The following is a 23081-nucleotide window of genomic DNA, read 5'->3' on the forward strand; positions in this document are numbered from 1 at the left end:
TTTAATTACTTAGTTGTCTTCTAGGGATATTGTTATTGTATAATTCTTGGAAGTCAAAAATTTGTATGGATGTATACCTTAGATGGTCCAACAACACATAGCAAAAGCTATCCGCACTTTTTAGATCTGGATCTAGCAAATTATTCAGTGCCACGCCAGATAACACTCAACAAAGGAGGTCTCTCGCCTAGACTTTGAAATTTGACATGCTGGACTGTTGAGTGTTGAACAAAATTCTACAGGCTTGGAGGGAAGTCGATTATATTCTTTTTAAACAAAGAAAAAGATTTAATTTAAAAACACTTTTTTTAATTAAAAATACATTAAAAAGGACAAGCTTTTATTGTACTTAAAAGTTAAAAATAATTATTTCTATGAGTCATTTGGTGGAGCTCAATTTAAAATATAAAGATAATTTTGAGAGCCTCAAGCCTTTAGAAATAGACATATATGATTAAATCATAGAAATAATTCTTGTTTACCATTTAGTTCAATCTTATTCTTTTTTATTTAAATTTTTAGTTTAAAATGCATATCAAATATGGTGGAAGCGATGGGAAAATGAAGTCGTACCTACTATAAAAATGTATTGTTATCCAAATTTCATGTGTTATTCGTATGCGTAACTAAGCTTTTTATCAAAAATTTCAGCACAAACAATTAAGGATAACAGCTTTAAAGTTCAGTTGCAAGATTTAGCCCGAACAGTATATGTATAATACATACAAACATTGCCAGTTGAATAAAAGCCTGAAAACAGACAAGTAATCATCAATTTTAATCTCGCATTACCTAGTGGGGCTAAGAATTTATCAGGTTCATAACCTAAAAAGATCAATTTTCTCAATATCGCCCTTATTCGGTGTAGTTAGACTACTTAAGAACTCCGCAAATACTTGTTTGCAAATAATTCCAAAAATTTTACGTTAGTTTTATACTTGTCAGTTAGCTTGATATAATCAATTATGTTAAATTTTGATATTCAAATCAAGCAAAAAATAAATAATTCGTGCACTAACTTTATTAATAAATCAATTAAATAAATAAAATCAAATATTAAAAAAATAAAAGTATCTTATTAATACTGCAACGATAGAGTTAGTGGCCTAGTACTGAATTATATGAAATATATTCTTTTTATTCCATAGTGTGTACGTACACTGAATATAATTAGAAAGAGACAATATTTTAACACTAATATTACTGCACTTTTCTATTTACACTGAGTATACTACACAAAATCAAAAAGAACAAGCAACGATTGTGTTGTTGTAGTGCATAGGTGGGCAGGCTTTGACTTCGTTATACTCTTCATGGCTTTTAACAACAAAGGTATGTGCCTAGGTGTTAGGTTATATTGGCTGTCCACGAAGGGCACACTTAGGCTTAGGCTGATTGTGATACCATATATGTGTTTTGCCAACTTTCCGCCAATAATTTCATTTATCAGCTCCTCAATTTCACAGGCTTAGTGCACCTACTTCGTGCCTATACCACGCACTACACCAGCCCATCACAACTATTAATTAAATCAATTTTGTTGTCACTGCGGAAATCGAACCCGCTACCCTAAGCATACTGCGGACGGAATTGGTTACGCCTTAAGCAAATGAGCTAATAGTGCGATTGTCTACGTTCTTAAAAATAGTTTAAATACAGAGTTTCTACCTGTTTAGAATCTAAACAGGAAAAAAGTTTACTGTTATTGAAATAAATATCACGATACTCGTAATGAAATTGTATATTTAGAAATTCCATTAAAAAAATTTTTCTTTTTTTCTTAGTATACAATTTTATTTCGAGTATTTATTTCAATAACTATGTCTTAACTCGAAGTCAACAAAAACTCATCCTTATAGATTACTGTTGTTAAAAAGATTACAAGAAGAATTTTAATTTACTATACACATGTCAATGAGAAGGTTTGGGGGTGGGAATAATGTTTTTGGGGATAATTTTGTTTGGTTATTCATTCATCTCTGAATTTCTTCGAGGGTTACTTTGACTTGAAAAAGTAAAAAGTAATTTTTTTTTTGTAACTGATTTGAATAATGGAAAAGACCATTTCTTTTCAGGCTGTAAAAAGAATTAAATTTAATTAAAGAGAATTGAAAAAAATACACTAGAACCAGGACTCGAACTCGGACTTCTTGGATTCATGTCAAGCGCCCTACGAATTAGGCTATTCGAGTTCTAAACACGAATGCAATTTTTTCAACTCATTGAATATTTTTCCCCAGATTAATGTTTCAATTAAAAAAAATAAATAATTCACCTCAGAACATACCTCTCTTGTTTACTCTCTTTGGCGGATACGCCAATAAGTCTGCAGAGCTTACTGAGTAAATAGAGTAACCGGTGCCCATCGTTGTTGTATATTGTAATGTCGTGAACAAATAAAATGACCTTCCGATCAGATAGAAAGGTCATTCCATTATATACAGAAGTTCCATTTTAATGTAATATAAATATATTTAACATAGCAGGTTTTTTATTGTAATATAATGTTTACAAAATAAATAACTGTTATTTTTTAATACTCTCTATAACTATACGTATTTTAAAAATAAAATAAATTGTTTATGCGTGTGTACATGATTATAAAATAAATTGCCAAAAATAAAATTCAATTTAATTGTTTTTAATAACATTTTATTTAATGTAAATATTTAGCTCAATGACATGAAATTTTAAAAGCTGTCTTATGTTTGCACGAAATTGTTTTCAAAATTTTTTATTAATATTTCAATTTAAAAGGAACTCCAACTTTAGATCACAAATCTGATAGGAAATGTAAATCAAAGTTAATTTTTATTTGAAACCAAAAATTGTACTATTTTGAATTTCCTAGTCGTGTCATTTTAGCATTTCATAGGGCATTTAAATAATCAGGAAGGTCCATGTATCGGAATCTACATCTAACTTTTTGCCGCTAGAAAGTTTTCGTTTTGCTATGGGCCACATAGGCCAATCATTAGAATCCATTTATGAGGTGATTTATAAAAATTTTAAAACCTTGAAAATATGGGCCAAAAACGTATACTCAGGGATTATTGGAGTCATTGATTCCGAAGTTAGAATGAATATGTACTCCCCTCTTCTGGGGTATTCGCCCCCGCTGTTCCAAAACAGCAGGATTCTGCAGAATATATAGGTTTTAAATAAGGGTGAAAACATGGATTGATATTGTGACATCAATCACAGGTACAGGTTGTGTCTTTTTTTCGTGTCCATTTGATTAGTTTTGTTTTATGTTAATACGATTACGGAAAGATATTATTCTGTTAATAAAACATTCACAGAATAAAAACTACTTCAATTTCCAGTCATTCAGAGAGATTATTCAATCACAATGTTTTCTTCTGTTTATGGAGAGATTCAGAGTAAAGTTGATTTACCTACTGATTCTAAATACTTGGAATTTGTATATACCGTTTATTTCTAAAGAATTATTATAAACATTTGACATGGAATTTTTAGTAAAAAACACTTTCCTTACCAAATTGCTTACTAATAAATTTTTTCTTTTAATTTTTGAAAACAAGTTATTGATGATACAACTTACCAATCCTCATAGATGATACATCTGGGTACGTTTTAATTACCGGTTATAATAAAGATGATGTTATGAATGTTCTTACACAAAACTGAAATCATAACATTATTTTTAGATCATCGTTCATCACATTACCTACTATTAAATCTATTGTATTTTAATTTTTAACTAAGACCTACTTCACAAGATTATTTATTGTTTCTATTCAAATCTTGGCTAAATATGTATCTATATACAATATACATAGTGGCTCACGCGAAAAGCAAAGAGTACCTATTGAATAATTTACTAAAAAAGTATTATCTTGAAAATAGTAAAAAATTAAGAATTTTTGGAACGGACCGGGCCATACCCATCGTCTCGCACCCCTGGCAGCTAGCATATTTTTTGGAACTTGTTCCTTATCGCACGATATTTGTTTACTGATTGGGAGTTAAATCAAAAAAACTGCAACAGACACCAAAAACCGACATCTAAGTTACTTAGGAAACTAAAACTTTTTCAATTGATTCAGATTGCCATGAATTTTGAGAAAATGCAAAAATCAGAAAACTGTCAATTTTTTTTTTGAGTTGTGAAAGTTATCAGAAGTTAAAGAAAACAGAGATAATTTAAAGTAAGTACAATGCAATTTAAATGTTATGTCATAATAAATATCCTAATCAAACCAAATGTAGGTAATGTACTCAGATATTGGGTTGACTACTAAATCAGAAGTATGTATTTTTTAAACTAATTGTAAAAATATAATTGGATAGTAATTTTTAATTTTCTATTTTTCTCAATAAGCTATGTCAAATTTTAAATAGTAATTATTGCTTATTTTCACAATTTAGAGGCGTAGATAAATTTTTGCACTATATACTTACGTGTGATAACGCATTATTAACGTATTCTGCGATTAATAATGCTGTTATCCCACTAGCTAGTATCGTAAACAACTATTCTAGCTTTCTTTAAATTTTTTTACAATTTACAATGTATGAAATATAAATTTTGACTGTAACAGATTGGAGCTCAATGCATTAAAATTCATTGCGTACCTTGGTACATTATAAATGTGACCCTTACTTTTTTTATTTACAAGATTTTTTTCTGAAAATGTAAGGTATTTATTTTAGAAGTCAAATACCTATTTGATTCTTTAAAGAATTTAATTTTATTGCTACTTATAGTTTTTACAGTATGAAATAATTGTAGTATGGAAAACAAATTTAGTGCTTTGAATTTGCGTTTTAAACGAAATCGATTTCGATAATTCACTTTGACTTAATATGGAAAATACCTATTTAGTATTTAAAAATTATAGCATTAGTAGTAGTTTTTCTAGAAGGTTTTTTTATCAATATTTAATGAAAATTCAAGGAACTATATTGTAATAAAACATTAATTTAAAATTTAAAAAATGTTTAATGTTCTCTGATAATTTTGGAATTAATGCAATAGTGCAATTAATTAATTCAATATTAAAAATAAAAATTTGAATAATGCTTCTGTTAACAATCATGTTAATTTACATTTTTTTTATAAATTATTTTGATAAAAATTGAAGGTTAAAAAATTATTATGCAGAAAATTGTTCTACGCCATTTATTTTCTAAGTATAAAAATCAAGATAATATTGGCGGATACTTTCAAGAATAATATTATAATATTGAATTGGGAATTTCGTTTAAAAGATATTTTATACAGCCTTTACCACCTGACTGTATCCGAAGGAGAGCTATATTTTTGGAATATATATATGTATGCTCAAGGTGACCGCCCAAAATATAAAATATAAAAGCTGTAACCAGAAGTTACAGCTTTGATACAACTCGTCTATTTGCTGCAAAATTTTTAATAAATATCGTTTATCTCACAAACCTTAACGATTAAGAGGGGGGTCACTTTATCAAAGGTCAAAAGGTCAGAATTATTGACTTAAGCGAGTTATGTAAAAATAAATAGGGCATTCCATTTGAAATAACGATTTTAGGGTCAACTTCTGATATAGCCGAAAGTGTACTAATCTGAAAATTTTAGACGGATATATTCCAAGCAGTGATGGTGAAATACCAATTTTCAGATTTCTAATATTTCTGGTTCTCTATAAACTTCTAATGAGCGGTCACCGTGGGACACCCTGTATTTCTTTGGCACGCTCTGTAACTTAAACGGCATGATGAATTTTATACTGAAAGATGTCATTACATGACTTCAAAAATTGTTTCCCCCGCAAAATCTATCGAGTGACGAATTATTCAACAGGTATTTGAAAACTTAATAGTGTAAAAAATAATAAATTAAAAAAAACATTACTGCATTCAATAAAAACTGAAAAAAAAGCAAAAGGTAAAGTTAGGTTAGGTTATATTGGCTGTCCACGAAGGGCACACTTAGGCTATAGAGTCCATTGAGATACCATATATGTGTTTCAGCCTCAATTTCAGAGGCTGAGTGCACCCCCTTCATGTATATACCATGCACTACACCAGCCCATCGCAACTATTAATTAAATTAATTTTCTTGCGACGGCGGGAATCGAACCCGCTACCCTAAGCATACCACGGACGGAATTGGTTACGCCTTAACCAACTGAGCTAATAGGGCGACTGTAATACAATAAAATCAGTGAGAAATTTTCAAAAATTTTACTTTTGATATTTTCACTAAAAGTAGTCTTGACCACATGTCTTTAGGCAAATTATTGCAGAAATATGTATTAACATTTTATATTTCATAAAAAATAACTTTAATTCGGTAAACAGATATATAATCCAATACCATAATCCAATCCAATTGAGTTTGAGTTGGACTGCATCAATATGGTCGGACTTAATTTGGTAGCTAGCTAGATACACATACAAAAGCATTAAAATAAATACATTTATCGTGATTGGAATATAATATTACAAAAAAAAAAATTATTTGAAATAAAAATAAAAATTATACATTCCATTTAAGTATATCTATCATCAATTCAATTTGAAAAATACTAGAATTGTTTACTAATTTAAAATTCATAAACAGTCGTAATTCTTATTTGGCATCCATCAATGTTGTTTGTTATTTAAAATTCACTTTTTATTTTATTGTTTTGATATTGCCTCATCAATAAAATTGAATTTTTTTATACATTTTAAATTTTACATTTATGGGGAAAACTCCAAATTTGTCTATTCTAATATAAAAGATGTATGAGCAAAAAGATGTAAATTTTAATGGTTTATTATGTTATACCTTGACGAAACAATTTTTTCGATATCTGGCGTAATTTTCAAAATATCGAAAAAGGAAAATTTTGTTTAATTATTCATTTTTCGATATTTCAAAAATCAAACCGATATCTGAAAACTTTAAATTTTCAATTATATTTAGGAAGTTATAACACAATTCATTATCAAAGTTGCAAATAAGATAAAAATAATTTTAACCCTTTATCACCCTGTTCGTATATCCCTTATATGGATTATATGGAGACACTTGGTTTTTTTCTTTGTCATTGTTAATATGTTTACTTTCTATTAAAAATTTGTTTTAATTTGTTCCAAGTGAAAATTATCAAAAACTTTCAAAATAAGTCGTTTTTTGAGATTTCTCCTCATTCTCTTTTGAGATTTCTCCATAAGAGCGATGTATTTTATATCGATTTTCAATGATATTTTTCTTAAAAATTTGCATGGATACCTTAGCTGAAATTTTAGCCACATATTGAGTCTTTAAATAAAACATTGTTGTCATATATTGTTAAAATATTCTCAACAATCGGTTATACTGTAGGCAATGAAGCGTTTGACCCTGGAAAAAAACTCCGTGCTAATAGACTTTTCGGTTTCGTTTCTTTTATGATATAAAATTAATTCGATAATCATAAAAAATTTAGTTTAAGTTTTCTTTAATTCGTTTCTACTACCTGCTTAGAGTGTATCACAAATATTTGAACAAATATTGTTTTGTTTCATCTTAATGTGCAATTCCTTTTATAGAAATAAGAAAAACGTCCAATCACTTTCTGTTGAATGGTTTGACACTTTTTTCTTGTTACTGGACTGCATTGTTTAAAGCTTACTTAAAGAAGTTAAGTGGGTGAGCCACTCCTTATCGGGAGTGGAAAAATGTAAGCTGAAAATGACAACGGATACAATATAGGAAAGAATTCTAAGCAAAATGTATCATTGAACATATTTCGAGAAGTCAATACCTTCGGAGTTGTTGGCAATTAAAATTCGGAGTATTTAACGTCAAATAAATGAGCAAATTGACATTTTTTGAAAAAATTATATTGGTTAATTTTTTAAGTACTATAAAACATCATTATAATGAAAATATAGTTTCTCGGACCTTTCTTTTTATGTTTTATTCAGTACAAAAACCGAGGAATTTACCACGGGAACTAAAATTAATGCTTGCCGCTTTCCAATTTACTTATTTAGGTACTGATAACATGCTCAAAAAGTTCTAGTGGTTTTGGATATATTTTTTTTTGAAATATTGCAATTTAAATTCAAAAATTTGTTTGGAAAAATACAAAAAAAATGTCTATATCGTTAAATAACTCGAAAAAAAATATAGTTATAAAAGGTAAAATATTTTGCTGAAAAAAGCTAAATTTTTCCCTTCAAAACTTTTTTAATTTTATTATTTTTCGAGTTATTTAACGATAAAGACATTTTTTTCGTATTTTTCGAAAAAAATTTTACATTTAAATTGCAATATTTCAAAAAATATATATCCAAAACTGCTAGAACTTTTTGAGCATGTTACCAGTACCTAAATAAAGTTCTATTCAATTGTTCTCAATATCTGAGAACCTTCAGTCTGTGTTTCGTCTGAAAACAAATCTGTATGATAATTGTAACCTAAAATTATGAATGTAATTGTAACGTCCTTGTCTTGATAAAAATCGTCACATTTTACTTTCAATTAAAAAGTAGGTGTATTTTTATTTTTTATTTTTGTTAATGTGGTCAAACATTGAAATGAGACCTATCTACCATACAACAAAGTACCTAATAATTGTGAGTAGAGTAGCTGTTAGGAAACCACAATATAATATAATATTGTGTAAACAAACATTAATTTATACACTTTACCAACTAAAATGTAATTAGACTCTGGGGGAAATACTTAATTACGTCAATATTATTGATGACTAAACAGAAAATAATAAATATATATCGGTTAGAGAAGAACATTAAATCAAATTATTAAAAAAGATTTCCCAATATCAATCATTTTAACTAGTAATTTAAATTATACAGTTTTGCAAAATAGTGTTTAATTTAGATGACAATATTAAAATTATATTAATAAAACTACAGCCTTTACATAAAAAATATGTGAATTGGCACGATAAGTATCGAGTCGTTTCCACAGTTCTCCTGTAATCTAAACAAGACTATTCCTCCGCAGCTTATTTTTTCTGAACAATGTTCGTTTGCTTATTTTTTAACCGTTTCAAGCTTTGCGCAACTACCTACTATTTTTTTAACACGCTTTGATTAGCTTCATACGTATGTTAGTATGTAACGGAATCTTTGAACATGAATTTGAACCCCTTCAAAACGTCGAATTAACTCGAAATTTTACATACCCGTCAAGGACCGATGACAATACAATAATTAAATAAGTTTATTTGATTATCCTGATCAAGATGTTCAGGATGAAAATATATAAATTTATTTGCGCTCCAACTATATTTATACTGAATTTTTGATAAATAAATAATAGTATAAAAAACTAAAAAAACACAAAATAAATAATAGTTTAAAAAAACTAAAAAACACGCTTTTGTAACTAGCCGAACTAAAAGATAACTATAACATAATTTCTCTAAATTCAAAAAAATCATTTTATCGTAAAAAAGCGTGGGGTGCTTTTTAAGATATTTTAGAATGGCTTAACTTTTACCAATATCCTGTTTAGTGACACAAGCGTGTTTTTAGTTTTCAAACTGTTATTTATTTACAATGCTTACTATTTTTCTTACAAATTGTTCCACCAAAGAAAGTAAATATAGTTTGCGAAAATGTCAGCTGGTAACTGTTAAAAAAATAAGCAAACAAACATAATCTTGATGATTAATCTTTCTTCAGCAGGTAACAGTAATCGTAACATATTTTATTTGTGTCCTTAAATTTTTTTTGGCACATGACCCTTTCTTTCGTTGACTTTTTGAAGTCACGTAGTAGCGTATAACATAAGTCTGATAATCGGATAAATATGAACCAAAATTCGTCAAATTGAAGACGAAATCAATAGACCTAAAGTAGAAAAGACAATAAATAAACTGAAAAAAATCAATTACCCTAAAACAGGAGCATTATCTGACTGAAAATGATATGTAAGTTTTTAAAAATGCTACGCAAAGTAAGCAGTAGAAACTAGAAAGCACCTAAGCTTTAGTTGATCTAAGCAAACATAAAACCGGAAACTATTACAACGTGAGGCGCAATCAAGTTGATAAGCAAAGACGACAGTCCAATTACTCAGTAACAACTGTTACATAATAGAGTAAAATAATGCAGTAAATAATATACATACAGTAAAATAACAAACAGTAAAACCACTAATAGTAAGTCTTTTACAACTAAAGCTAGTCACAAGAAAATATCACAGTGCCAGTAAGAAAGAAATCAAAGGAGTACACACAAAGAACCCTAAGGCGCAACAGCAATCAAAATAATTTTTCATAATGGTATGTCATTATTGACGTAAGAAAAAATTTTTGTAAAAGTTGGTATATACCTTCTTCTACATATCCTTAACGCTAAGTCAACTTATTTCATTTGATTGATTCATTGTTTCTTTTGGATACTAAAAACTTTTCAAGATGATGAAATATACAACATGAGTGATTTTATATCTGCGTTGCAACAAATTAGTATACCTACAAAGAATACATTTTCATTTCAAATATCTATTAATTTTCATAAATTTAAATATTTAAAAAAAAACAACGCATATAAAATTATTTTAAAATGTCATATAAATACTTGTCATATATATAAATACTTTTTAAATTAACATTAACAGTGCTACGTAATGAAGCATTTATACCCCCCATCACAAACATGGATAGGAAAATCCCCTGATCGCATGATCCTCGCGAGTAAAAATATTACGTTATACTTGAATGTTCCCTAATAGAATCTGGAGTTCGTGTTGGAGAACTCAATTTAGATCAAAATTACAGTGAAACCTAAGAAGCATTATCGCAGGTCATGGAATTGATAGATCCAAAATTTATCTAATGAAAGGATTATAAGATTCCGAGCTAAGCCAACATATTCAAAGAAATTGTTTCGTAAGTACCTTGCCTTCGATGGTATAAACACGTTTTTCAGAAAACAACAAAGGAATTAATGATGCCTCCCCGAAATGGTATAAAATAAAGAGTAAATAAGCAAAAACGAGATCTGAAATAGGAAATCTATCTTGTTTTTTAATAACTAGATCGAAAAGTCTTCAGTAACCTCGGTAAATGGTCTTTTAATTTACTGAGTTGCCATAGGAAATAACTTTATAGGCAGAAATTATTCGATTTCATAGATACCTACTATTTTCTCAATAAAAAATACTAGTTTCGTCAAGATTCTGATACAGATCATCTACCTACCCCCCCCTCCCCCAAACAGGATTGCTGTTTGTTATTCAATTAGCTGATTAAGTATGTGCTTATGCTAAAGCTGTCAAATTTAAGAAAATTTTAGTTCAAAAACTTCTTATTTGAATTCTCTTTTCCTCATTACTTTCTTGGACCTAAAGCGAGATACACCCATACTAACAAACTTTCCAATGAATTCCCACTCAAGAGTAAAATAGAATGAATTTAACATTCATTATAAACGGTCAGTATGGCCATAATTATATATATACTGGTTATAATAAATAATGACACACTCTTTAAAAATGAATAAGTAAGTAAACCTAAAAGACTACTTTCTTCAAGGTCAGACACAAGATGACATCTAAAAATTTTCTGTATATATTGATTAAAACTCGATTTGTGTAGCCTCTCTTCTTTTTTTTCTTTTTACAAAATACCATACATATAATGATAATGATATATACAAACATACAAGTCAGCATCTTCTTGGTTGACGACGTATATGTGGTTATGCTTTATCGCAACACATAATTTACCTAGGTACTACTGCTAACTGATGGCGTTAAATTATAGTCGCATACACAAAAAAAAAAGATGATGGTAAATATTTGTAAAAAAAAATGTAAAACACTAGAGGGTAATACCCAGTATTATAATTAGCGAATAATATAAGTTTATAAATATTCCAACGTACTAACATAAATAATGTTATGTGTTTAATCATATGATGCCGGTATCGCAGACGTATAGTATCTTAAGTGAATAATACTAAATAAACAAAGCCTTAGAAGGATAGCATAGAAGGCTTTCGAGTGAGCATTTCATTTCCTGAAGGCACACGAGTATATATTTTGTAGACAAGTAATTATCTATTTTTATTAGAAGTACGTCAATCTTCAGATAGTCGCGAAAACAAAACACTAAAAACAGTCAACGTTCGAAAAATTTTAACAGTAAGACGGATTGGAATGCTGTTTCCTGCATTCGATTCGATTAAAAATATGCAATTCATATAAGTTATTATGCATTTTATAATTGCATTTTAAACTGATCGTAAATCTAAATTCACAATTCGGTGAGTAGTGATGAAAATGATTCCAAACTTGTGAGGTTTTTGGGATCGCTGAACACGATTATCGGGGCAGGATCGATTTTTGAGGTACCTGGTGCCCATAGTGAATGATACCCTCGTTCTCTCCGTGAATTGTTGTTATTACGTGAAAAATATAAAAGTCATGTGATTATTACATAAATTTATGGAGAAAACGAGAATACCGTTCTCCCAGGCACTAGGTACCTTGGAGATCAATTTTGTCACGATATTCCTGTTTAGCGACCCCAAAAACCCACCGAGTAACAAGTTTGGAATCATTTTCATCTCTATTAACCGAATTGTGAATTTAGTATTTACAGTCAATTTAAAAGGCAATTATAAAATGCATATTATTGCAAATTACATATTTTTAGTTTCTTAAAAATCAAACTAGGTCACAAAATTTCTAGAACTAAAAAAAGGAATGTTATAAGTTAGACCGCTTTGTGTGTGTCTGCCTGTGTGTGGCATCGTAGCGCCTAAACGGGTGAAGCGATTTTGATTTTTTTGGTTTTGTTTGAAAGGTAATTTAATGGTGAGTGTTCATAGTTATATTTTAAGTGCGAATTTAGGGTTCCGTATCCCAAAAATTTGTAAATATTCATTTTTTACCCTTTTTAAAAAATTAGATCTATTTTTCTCGCGGCAATCATTCCGGCATACCGGCCATTACTTTGTTGAGACTTTAAAGATCCATACTCTAATCCATACTACTAATTTTACGCAAATGCTAACTATGCAACTATGAACACAATTCACTATGTAACTTGTAACTTCATTACAAAAATTTATATATGCAATCACAAACACCAGGTGACCCTACCTTTTTATTATATTAAATTAACTATACAACAATTTAGTACATTCAACATTGAACAGAACACAAACCGCTTCTCTTTTTAATAAAAATACATGCTGTTTTTAGTATACTATGGTGCGTTCAACAGTAAACTTCTATACATTTATTATTATTACATCTGCTACATAGTTATAATAAATGTTTGTTACCTATTACCCAAATTTAGTGCGATTATCGATAAAAATGAATATGTGTGTATACAGTGTGAAATAATGTGTGATTGATTTTAAAACGTTACTGTTCTAATCGAACGTTCAAGTCTCTACGATTTAATACGTTTTTTTTTTTTTTTTTTTTTAATTTAAAAAAATGCAATTAGTTTAATGCAACGAGTAAATACCGGAATTAAATTATTTAGAAAAAACAGTGTGTTTATTTTATAAATTTTTGTGTGTTTGTTTTTATGAGTTAGTTTTTATGAATATTTAAAATAAAATAACAATTTTTTTGTGTGTGTGTTGTCCAATTTACGAGGATTATTTTTCAAAGCTCCTGTTTTTTATGAAATGTATGTAGTTTTGTTTTTATTATTAATATAAAATTCAATTAAATTGTATAGTTTGTATTTATACAAACATGGATTACTCCATGATAACACTATTTCTAGTATTACAGAGACAGAGGGTTATGTTGACACTTTCGAAGATGACCGTCCTTGCAATATTAAAGTAACGGTTAATCTACAATCGCTAAACAAATTGGTCAGAAATAAGCAATTTTTTAAAGATTTTTCTCAGCGCCTTACCTTTCAATTTTTTTCATGGAATTACTTCTCCAAAATTACCAGAAAAGCGTATATTGCAATTAAAAATTGATATGAAAATTTTATTCCAGAATTTCTGTTTTATTTTAAGAGATTTTCATTAAAAATTTAACAATAACTTCCGAAAAAATGGCAAGAACTGAGACCTTGGTGTAGTAGATAAATACGAATGAAATAAAGTTTCAGATAGAACTTGTAATTATTTGAACTAATAATGGAATCCGCTAATAAATTTGGATAAAAATCTTAAAAGTTGTTCATTTTTAATTATGTAAAGATACAAGGTTTAATTTTTTATAATAATAATATATATTCGAAATTGAAAATTTCCGGTAATTTTTAATCATAACCCAAATATGTGCTTTTTTTAAAATTATTTTTTATATCTTTTATTACTTTATCACTAATTAAAATTGTGAATATGCTTATCATTAATTTTATTTTTTTTTTAAGATTTTAAAGTATATCAACTCAAATTCTCTACATTATTCTAATATAATAGATTTACTTAAACCTTTTCAAATAAAAAACTTTGTCAAAAGTTTTTTATTTCTTTAATCCGAATTCGTTTAATTAATCGGAGAAAACGCTATTCATAAAATCGTGAGACGAGACAATAAAAAGCATGTCTCTTATAAACTTTTCGATAGTCTCGTTATATCACGTCTCTACAGTAAAAAGTTTTATTAAAAATCAATTATTTGTAGCAAAAAAAATTATAATTAATTAATACGGGTCGGTTGAAATTTTTATTGAAATATTAAAGAGTTTTGTAATGGGTTAATAAAACTGAACATATCCAGTCAAAGTCGTTAATAACAACATTCAATGAAGCGACAATTATAGTCGTTATAAGCGGTATGTTCATCTCTATATTAAAGTGAATGTATATGCAGTGCAAATGTACCATGTTGGTGTACCAAAATGCTAATTGGGCTCAAAATAAAGTTTATAATCAAAATAAACTCAATATGGCGGCTTATTGGATTTTAATACTAGAAAGGACTTTATCTAGCAATAGAAAAAAGAACTATAGTTTGCAATTCCCATAGATACATAATATTTAACGGAAATGTTTACAATCTTGTAAATCATACGCACTTACCATACACATACATAGGAGTATAGCCCAATAAAATGTATAATAAAGTAGGTAACTTTTGTCTTTTGATTCAATGAAAAAATCAGCTGAGTTGTTTAAGTATAATTTAAGTAATGTCAGTTATCTTCGAAAACGATACTGTATCCCGTGCGAAAACTATATATGTTAAAAAAAATTATTTTAATATTACCTGTATTTAATTAAATTTGCCACAAAAATAATTTTTTCCCGGATTAAAAAAATAATAATTGTATGCAATTTTATAGACAGGAAAAATAGGTGCTTTGAAAACATTTCATTGGGAATAATTTATGAATAGAACAAAATATGTATAAACATACCTACAAATAAACATATCACTTGTTGTTGATGTTTATTTGATAAAAAGTAAAAAAACATTTGAGCACGTTTAGAATGACCGTTAAACAGTCACGATTTACCTTAACTATAAAAACGCAAACGCATGCTATTAAAAGAAGTTATATTCGTTTCATTCAATATTTAAAAATGTAAACACAACTGTTTTTATATATGTTACAGACAAAACTCATAACCAGTCAGAATTTATTCTAACTGAAAAAAACAAGTAAAAGTAATATTGATTGCCCGCTTCAGTCAATATCGAATCGATATTGCCTGGAAAAATTACTTAAAATAGATTCAATCAACATTAATAAATTAAATCGTTTTTGACTGAAAAAACCAGTCAAAAACGATTTTGACTACAGGAGTTTTTAGAAAAAATCAATAGATTAGTCTCTGAACTTGCCACATTACCCATAAAATTGTAAAAGTAGACTTAATACCAAAACAAAGTTTGAAAATTAAATTAAAATGGATGAAAAATTGGAGAAGTTATAAACATTCCAAGATTGTTATCTGTCTATTTTTGAAAATCAAAGTTTTATATGTAATCTCCGTGCAATAACGTCACTAGTCGATATTTTCCTCTTTGCTTAATATTACATTTGTTAAAACTTAAAAGGGAAATGATTATCGTAGTGTTAAAGTATTATTCCAGTCGAAAATATCGTTATTTACTGACGCGTTCTGATAATATCGATTCTGACTGATTTTTCTAGTCAATTTCTGACTGATTATGTATTTTGACAAAAACAAATACATGTATATACGAACGCAACGGGTGTTCATAACCGTCGTTATGTTATACGTACATTCATTATATGAAAGTGTGTTCAGATGTATTTTGTACAAATATTATTAAAATGGAATTGAAGAACACGTTTTTACGAGTATGTAGTTTTTAAATTTTTATTAGGTAAAGCAGGCTCATAATCTTTAAAAAAGTCATATAGACGATATTATTTTTTTTAGTCACTTTTATTGGCTTAAGTCCAAATAACGAAGCAAACCTGCTAGGATTTTTATTACAAGTCAGCGTTTTGGTGGTGGACTATGTTGTTTGAAGTGTTATTAAAATTATCCGAGCGATGATTCGTGTCACGATATTCGTGTTCAGCGACCCAAAAAACTCCCGAGTAACCGGTTATATAACGAATTTCCCGAAAATTTCAAGAGACTATGGGGATACCATTTACCCTGGGCACCAGGTACCTCGTAGACTAACTCTGGCACGATATTCTTGTTCAGCGACCCCAAACCCCCCCCCCCCGTAACTAGTTTGACATCATTTTCCTCGCTATTAACCGAATTGTGAATTTAGTATCTATATTTACGGTTAATTTAAAATGCAATTGTAAAATGCATATTTTTAATTTCTTACAAATCAATTTAGGTCATAAAATTTCCTGACGCTTTAACTAATCGAATGCCGAAAACCGCATTCAAATCCGACTTACTGTTCAAAGTTTTCAAACTTTGACCGTTTTCAGTGTTTTGTTTCTGCGACTAAACGGTTACTTGATATCAATGTTAAAGATTTCAGGAACAAATTGATAAAATAATAATAACCAGGTCACTTGTTTAGGAGTGGTTGAATTTAAAATCATTCATCCGACAATTAAAATTTTGTTACCCTCACATTATTATTGAGGGGCTAGGCATTCGTGAAATACAAAGTTAGTTTTCAAATGCCCTTAATATAAACTTAATGTTTCAAACCGTCATAAGTATTGGGAGATGGAGCATAGTGGCACACGGAGCACATTGGAACAGCCGTAATTATATTCTCATTTTATTTGGAAATAAACTTTTTCGAAATTAATAAAAACCCATTCTGTGTGTATGAGATGCGAAACTCGAAAGAATATATACTACCAAGATGCAATTATACGCTCTTGCAATAGAACACCAAATATCTTTCAAATATTGGTATTCGCACCGTGCGTGAGTTTTATTGGAGGCGTTTCCATGGTAACGATACACTACTTTAATTATAGAATTTTATGGATGCATATATAATTGTGTGGATTGCATTTATGACTTACATTGCAAATTTAATATTATTGTCCCACAAATTTAAATAAATAATTATGATAATTTACATTTGAAAAATAATATTTGTGCAATTTGATTTCTTATTTTTACAATTTTTTTAATGCATTAAATTTAATTAATTAGTGTTTTTCAATAATTTTAATTTGACTTTTTCTATAACATTAACATGTAAAGAATTGCAAATTAGTCATAACAGCCTCCTTTATCGCCAAAATTTTTCACTAGAAGCGCTGGTATCAATTTTTAATGTCCCTACCATGACTACGCACACAACGAATAGCTAGAAAAATCTTTTTATATCTTAAAAGTTGCATAGTGTCGGAGAAAATTTCATGTAATGATATATATATTCTCAATATTTGTGATAAAAGAAATTTGTGTTTTCTTTTTTCTGATTTTTAAAGAAAAACCGCAAAGTCTAATATACGGTGTATTTCGTTTATAATTATTTAGTGGTTTTTTCACGCTACACTAAACCTCTCTCTGTAAAGAATCATAGAAGTTCCGGAATTTTTGTGTTATACATTTAACTAACCGATAGTTTTACTTCATTTTTTTCATAGATATTATTTTTACTGTTGATCTACATTTTTTACCACTAAATTTTTTTATACAAAAATGTTGTCTAATTAAAAAATAAAAAAAATACGTTTTATAAATGTTATTTGTTAAAATTGTTCTTGCATGAATTGATTTGTTCGATAATTATTTACATAACATCTTATGCATTGGTACTTCAAGATGGTCTTTTTTCTATTCCAACGGTATTTAGAAGTTTTATAATTTTTGTTGTTGTTTTTCTTAGGTAATTATAAATCAAGAAAATGAAATTAAAATTTTATGAATTTTTTTTACATTCTTTTTGAGTTTTTATAAAATTTTGGTAACACAAAAAAATTGTTTTTTATCGGTGGGTCTAATGTCACGTTAGTGGAAATCGTGAAATAAAATTATGAAAATGATGTTTTTAACGAAATTTTGGTCTTATTTTTATAAGAGAAAGAAGATCACCGTATAGTTTTTATTGCAATCTAATGCCGGTTTTCCACTAAACGTATAGTTAAGTTTTTGACAAAAAACAAAAACAAAACTGAAACTGTAATGCTTGCTTGCTATATAAAGCTGTTCGTAGAGCCGTTAAAACTGTGGGTTCAACAAAAATTAAATTTAAGTTTTAAAGAAAAATTATTAACTTGTATTTACTAATAAAAATTGAATCGATTTCCAAATACACATTTGCAAGAACTATTTTATTCTAAAATGATATAGAACGAAATTTTGCAACGAAAATTTTTCAAAATTTATTGAAAAACAGGAAATGAATAATCCGTTAATCAATCAACTATAAAACCGTTGTCCAAAACATTTTTAATATCTTTCTTAATTTTTAATTCTTTAATAAACATAATGTCCTTAAAGCCAATGACATTATTACTTTAATCCGTTACATTCAAATTAATTTGGGGTGAGTTTTTTTATGAAACATTTTATTTTATTTTTATATGTTTAATCAGTAGACCTCGAAGGACAATACCTATATTTTCTATCATTATTATTCTTATTAAATGGTATGTTTTGTAAGATTCTATATCCCTCCCAGTGTTTCTCTTGACGTGAAACATCTCCTATAATATTTATAGCCAGCCACTCATAGCAGCCACTTGTTTAATAATGTTTTTTTTTCTTAATACCATAAAGTTTTGTAATCATGTGGATTATTTACTTGTAAGTTTCAAAGAACATAAAATTTTATTCATTATTAAATGAGAAAAATTCTGTATATATCTTTACTACTAAGATATGCTTCAGTACTTATAACTATTTATGAAATACCATATGTCAATTACTTAAGGGCCACTTGGCTTAATTAATGGTTCTATAATTAGTGAAGTTGAGAAAGATTTACAAAAAGTGTGTGTGAATGATCGTAATGATTGGTTTGCTGAACAGCTAACTAAATTCGATATCAGTGATATACTTTTAAAAGGAAGTTAGCAAAATATATTGTATTCGTCTCTGGAGGAAACGTACAGTAAAGAAAACCTAATAAATGGTGACAGCATATGTAGGATGTGTGATTTGAGACGGTCGAACACTTCATCAGTCAAATATGCTAAACGTGATAGATATTTTCAACGTCCAGGATAATGATCTTATTATCGATTGTCTTTGTTTTTGAGGCCATTTTTTAGTCCATTTTCGGCACTCCGAACGTCCACATTTCTGTCCGTTTGTCTGTGGACACGATAACTCAAAAACGAGAAGAGTTATCCAGCTTAAATTTTTATAGCGTACTGAGGAGTTAAAAAGTGAGTTCAAGTTTGTAAATGAGCACCATAGGTCAGCTGGGTCTCGGGTCCGTACTTAGAACATGGAGATAGAACAAAAGTTTAAATTTAAAAAATGTTCCTTATAAAAAACAACTTTTGTTTGAAACATTTTTTCGTAAACGTCACTGTTTATCCGTGAGGGCGCAAATTAGGACGAAAATTTGGGGTTAATTTTCCAAAACTATAAAATGTAGAGAATTGAAAATTTGCAGGTAGTTTCAACTAATGGTCTTGTGAAACATTCTCGAAAAACGAGAATACTTTCAAAAATTTTCTAATACCCAATAAATGGACGCCATAATTGTGTCAGCTTCTCTCTTCTAATTTATAAAAAACTACTTTTTCTATACAAGGTATTTCAACAATTAATTCAGTCAATTTTTTTTTCACTTGTTTTTTTTTATGTGTTTCACTTTTCACTTTCATTAAGAAATATTCAATAATTAATTATTTAATTTATTGATAATTTAATTAATTGATTTGTACTAATTTGTATAAATCAAATAAAAAATATAATTATTGTTATTATTGAAGTCCGCATTTTTCTTGAAAAAATTCTTAAATACAATCCTCAACCAAATGCCCTCAACAGACCTCAAATTATGAAATGAATCACCAAAAATAAATGAAACTAAAATTACCGTATAATTTTAATTAAAAAAGCTTTTAACAAAAATAAAACCGACTTCAAAAAAACCTATTCCAAAACAAATTAATATGCACTAAAAAGTAAAAGTGAGGCAATAAAAATTTTTTGGACAAAGACTCATTCCTAGGAAAAGCTACTTCACGAAAGAAAGAAGAAGAAATACTTAAGGAAAGAAAGAACCAACTCTTTCGATATGTTATGATTTTTGAATTACAAAGAAAATTCCTCTGAATTTCAATCCATTCAGTAGTTTTTGAGAAATATTATGGAAGTTGGAAGTATTCCCATACTAATGATAAGTCTGCGCATACATTTCGTCATCATATTTACATTAACATTTTTACTCTGTACAAATATCTGTACAAACAATAGTCTGTATCGTGTGGACCCACCATAAGATTTTACCATTATACCGACTTTTGTTTGCACTGATTTGTTGCGCAGACAAAATTCTATAGAAGTCTGTGTGAAGTTGGTATCGTGTGGACCTAGCATAACTTGAGATTGACAACTCTGTAAACATACGTACATAATAGTATATAATACAATAATGAAGAGAACTATGGTTGAAAGATCTTTTTAATTTCTTATTACTTGTAACTACAAAGTTAGTTTATTAGAATTATGTGTGAGATAAACAGCCGGTCGGACGGTCGGTCGGTGTACTTCTTACATGTTTTTATATTTACTTATTAACTACATTAATTTTATAAATAATTATATTTTTTTTTTTTTTTTACAATTACGTTTGCAATTTACTTATACTCTCTACAAGCAAGTGAAATCAACCACCAACTAACCGGTGATACAGCCCAAGTGTATTTTATTTTTATCTAGAAAAAAATAAAAAGCGAATCTTTTTATTATTTTTATTTTATTTCAAATTTATTAGTATTAATATTTGCCGCTCATTGGACTGTTGTGTGTAGTATTTAATGCACTTTTTAACCGACTTCAAACAAAAAAGAAGGAGGTTATCAATTCGACTGTATTGTTTTTTAATGTGTGTTACCTCAGAACTTTCGATTGGGTGAACCGATTTTGATGATTCTTTATCCATTTGAAAGCTGGTGCTTCCCGTGTGCTCCCATTTTGGTATTTTATTCCAGTTCTGACAACGGCATCAATAAGAAAACCATAGAAGTCTTAAATTTGCATTAAGTATGCACGACAAAAGGACGAATAACTCAATATCATGGCAACCGATTTCGATTATTCTTTTTTTAGTGACAAATTAGTTAGTGTACTTCAGATGCACTAAAAACACAAATTAAAAAAAAACTTTTAACAAAAAGAAAACCGACTTCAAAAGAAAAACTTTTCCAAGCCAAATTAATATGCACTAAAAAGTAAAAAAAATAACGATAATATAATGTTAAAATTATTGTTATAAACTGTTCTGTCACAGTTGTTTCCTTGGCTGACACCGACTCCAAAAATAACAATAATTTTAACTAAATTATATTATCGTTATTTTTTTACTTTTTAGTGCATATTAATTTGTTTTGGAAAAGTTTTTTTTTTGAAGTCGGGTTTCTTTTTGTTAAAAGTTTTTTTTTTTTTTTTGTTAAAGCATCATTAGTAAGAACAACATATTATCTTAAAGTATCATCATTATCGAAATAGTTGCAATAGCATGTGGAGACGATAGCTTGTGTGTTGTAAATTTCATTTTATTGTAATTTTATTAAAAACTGCTTTTTCTAGTATTTTATTAAGATTTGTTTGTTTATAATTAAATTTCATTAAATGTACAATTTATTTAAATTATTATCTTGTTTTCAGTTTATTTTTTAAATAGAAATAGAACATCACTGCAAATTCTAGAGTGTGATAAATTATTTGGTTCAAAGCGTTTCAATTTTTTTTAGCCTCTTTTTAAACGTTTAAGGTAGTACAAGCGCCAAGGCAATTTTGGATTTAGAGTTGAAAAAATTTGTACCTTATTTTCAACTTTGATGATGAATTTTGTTATAACTTCATGAATGTAGATGAAGAATAAAGAATAAAATTTTTCGATATCTACCTTGGTTTTCGAAAGCCAAATAATTAAACAAAATTTTCAATTTTCGATAGTTTGAAAATTTCTCCAGATAACCAAAAATTTTATTCCTGCTTTTCGTCTTATTATTATTGCCAAGCTATAACATAATTTATCATTTACCAAAATTGAAAATACATATATTTTTTAAATTTGTGTCCCCACTACCGTGCTTATACATCCTTAATTAGTCGTGCGCAACGAGTTTTTTTGTTCTCAATAATTTATTATTAACGTTTTGATTTCGACTTTAATTTAAATAGATTTTTTAAATTTCCACGGACTAGTTTTGGAAAAATCTATGAAAACAGATCATCCATCTACCGTTTTCCCATAAGACCAATGTTAAATATGCCTACTTTTCATTTATTTATTTAAATAATCGGACAATCCTCTTCCCCCTAAAATTTTCAGAATTGATTAAGACTTAGTCCAACTTCATATAAATAAAGCCAATCCTTTTATCAAAAATTTCCCAAGCGCTCGTACATCCTTAAATGTGTGTTCGGATAGCAAAAGTATTTTGTTTCAAGGCATTTACAGGTTTTATTTCTATACAGGATTACATATCTACAGGTTTTATGTAAGTATGGGCCTGGCACCCATACTGATACCGGCTCATGTGCTCTAACTGTTGCTAATGTTCCGATATATTTAATAATAAAATCCTATATGTTTA

The 23081-nt window shown here is 28.3% G+C and overlaps 1 protein-coding gene across 4 annotated transcripts in view; it reads left to right on the forward strand.

The window, feature by feature from the left end:
- LOC123293967 overlaps nt 1-23081 on the forward strand; it is a 226858-nt gene that overhangs the window by 138291 nt on the left and 65486 nt on the right. Inside the window, exon 1 of one of the 4 annotated variants that reach the window (XM_044874982.1) lies at nt 13493-13607. The exons of the other annotated variants lie outside the window; for them this stretch is intronic. The gene's annotated coding sequence lies outside the window, so the exon portion shown is untranslated. Of the gene's footprint in view, nt 1-13492; nt 13608-23081 lie in introns of those variants that run through there. 4 annotated transcript variants of the gene reach the window in all.

Source organism: Chrysoperla carnea, chromosome 2 (assembly GCF_905475395.1).
Source record: "Chrysoperla carnea chromosome 2, inChrCarn1.1, whole genome shotgun sequence".
Taxonomy (NCBI): Eukaryota; Metazoa; Arthropoda; class Insecta; order Neuroptera; family Chrysopidae; genus Chrysoperla; species Chrysoperla carnea.